At 42.1% G+C, this 2,605-nt stretch overlaps 1 protein-coding gene across 2 annotated transcripts in view; it reads left to right on the top strand.

The window, feature by feature from the left end:
• The window catches only part of LOC311115599 (WD repeat domain phosphoinositide-interacting protein 2), a 36,207-nt gene extending 35,123 nt beyond the window's left edge, over positions 1-1,084 (top strand). For both annotated transcript variants that reach the window (XM_084190760.1, XM_084190761.1), the window contains one exon: positions 1-1,084. This exon is cut by the window's left edge and continues 604 nt beyond it. The gene's annotated coding sequence lies outside the window, so the exon portion shown is untranslated.
• The last annotated feature ends 1,521 nt before the right edge of the window (positions 1,085-2,605 follow it).

Genomic DNA, 2,605 nt, shown 5'->3' on the forward strand with positions numbered 1-2,605 from the left:
GTGTGAGTGTGGGCTGAGCTGTAAATGTGTGTGCTGGGCATGTACATTAGCATACATTAGCGTTAGCGTCCCAGTCGCTCACTGGCTACCCAATCAGATGGAGGCTCAGTGGACAAGCCCTGCCCCCCTCTCTCTGAGGGCTGCAGACATTGGCCGATGAAATTGATTGACCGATCAGTCAGACCCGTGTCTGATAAGGTGAGGAATGTAATGAGGTGTGTGTTTAACCCATAGCGATCGAGGACTCGTCATCTATATAACCCGTTTTAGCATGGACATTGCCATCGTCCACCATTTTAAAGTAGCCATCTGGGTGGGGGAGTTGTAGCTTCAATGGCGCTGTCACAGACGGTATAATGGCACAGATACAAAGACCATTCCTCCATTTACCTCTATGGTGTAACCAGGGATGGAACTAGGGGTGACTGATGTTTAGCCAATAGAGGCCTACGTCCCTGGAGGTGACCTCTGATTGGTTGGTCAGAAACAACGGGTAGTGACATCATCAAGACGCGGGGGGGGGGGGGGCATGTCCACTGGGGTCTCGTCAAACGCATTATCCTCTGGGGTGAGGCGGAGCGGCTAGAGACGGACAGGGTCACGTGACCAGACGTTTTCTAATGATTCATGATTTTTGTATAAAATGTGAAAGGTTGTTGATCGGAAACTAAATAAAGTCCTTCGTGTTGATGTAACGGACGTTTCTCTGTCCTTCGTGTTGATGTAACGGACGTTTCTCTGTCCTTCGTGTTGATGTAACGGACGTTTCTCTGTCCTTCATGTTGATGTAACGGACGTTTCTCTGTCCTTCGTGTTGATGTCCTTCTCTCTCTATAAGAGGACTCAAAACAAACTACAAATGCATCCAAGGAGTTCTGTAGAGTCGCAAGCTGTAGTCATTGCATGCAAGGGATTATGGGACCAAATATATGGAGGTAAAATAGTGCCTTAAGTGTAAAAGCATGTAAAGTATGATTTGCACATGTGAAATATGAGTTGCACCTGTATAATCCAGTTTTGTAGTTGCAAAAAAATATTTGCAAACATGTAACTTATTTTGAAAATAAATGCAACACTCACAAGGGTTAGGGTTAGTAACGTGTGAATAAATACAACACTTGCAAACATGTAACCTTGATATGTGAATACATTTAAATAAGATTTGCAAGAATGCAACTCAATTTAAAAATGAAGGCAACTCCTTTACTAAACTTGCGACGGGTCGAATCTCTGCCCTCTGTGAGTTTTGTGACTAACCTCTGCCAAAGGTTCTGTAGTTGTAAAAAATCAATAATGTGCTTGTAAAAGCTGCTCTGCAAGCAGCAGAGGGAAAACTCCACAGCTCCGGTAGGCAACGTTTTTTTTCTTCTGACCAATCAGGTGAAGTGTTGTCTTTCTGGAATGCGCTTTCACGTTTCACAGGGTTCCGGTCTGGAAGCTCGCTTTACGCTGTGCTAAATATGAAACAAATTTGTTAAAATTACTAGAAAAATGATATTCTGAGAATTTGAAATCTACAACAAGGCGTTGGTGAAGAAGATGACGGGAATAATTAAAACAAGGGTTTCCACATTAGCATAACCGCTACAAAGCTGATGCTAGCTAGCTAGCTAGCTAGCCTCTTTTTCTATTGAAATTGCATGGCTGGTTAGCTAGCTAGCTAGCCTCTTTTCTATTGAAATTGCATGGCTGGTTAGCTAGCTAGCTAGCCTCTTTTCTATTGAAATTGCATGGCTGGTTAGCTAGCTAGCTAGCCTCTTTTCTATTGAAATTGCATGGCTGGTTAGCTAGCTAGCGAGCGTACGGTTCTTAGCCCGCGTCCTCATTATTGTTATCCCCATTTACCTGAAGTTACTTACCTGAAGATCTGTGGATTCCTGTACTATTTACCTGAAGTTACTTACCTGAAGATCTGTGGATTCCTGTACTATTTACCTGAAGTTACTTACCTGAAGATCTGTGGATTCCTGTACTATTTACCTGAAGTTACTTACCTGAAGATCTGTGGATTCCTGTACTATTTACCTGAAGTTACTTACCTGAAGATCTGTGGATTCCTGTACTATTTACCTGAAGATCTGTGGATTCCTGTACTATTTACCTGAAGATCTGGGGATTCCTGTACTATTTACCTGAAGTTACTTACCTGAAGATCTGTGGATTCCTGTACTATTTACCTGAAGTTACTTACCTGAAGATCTGTGGATTCCTGTACTATTTACCTGAAGTTACTTACCTGAAGATCTGTGGATTCCTGTACTATTTACCTGAAGTTACTTACCTGAAGATCTGTGGATTCCTGTACTATTTACCTGAAGTTACTTACCTGAAGATCTGTGGATTCCTGTACTATTTACCTGAAGATCTGTGGATTCCTGTACTATTTACCTGAAGTTACTTACCTGAAGATCTGTGGATTCCTGTACTATTTACCTGAAGTTACTTACCTGAAGATCTGTGGATTCCTGTACTATTTACCTGAAGATCTGTGGATTCCTGTACTATTTACCTGAAGTTACTTACCTGAAGATCTGTGGATTCCTGTACTATTTACCTGAAGTTACTTACCTGAAGATCTGTGGATTCCTGTACTATTTACCTGAAG

This window comes from Coregonus lavaretus (genome assembly GCF_964263955.1).
Source record: "Coregonus lavaretus genome assembly, contig: HAP1_SCAFFOLD_145, whole genome shotgun sequence".
In the NCBI taxonomy this organism is placed as follows: domain Eukaryota; kingdom Metazoa; phylum Chordata; class Actinopteri; order Salmoniformes; family Salmonidae; genus Coregonus; species Coregonus lavaretus.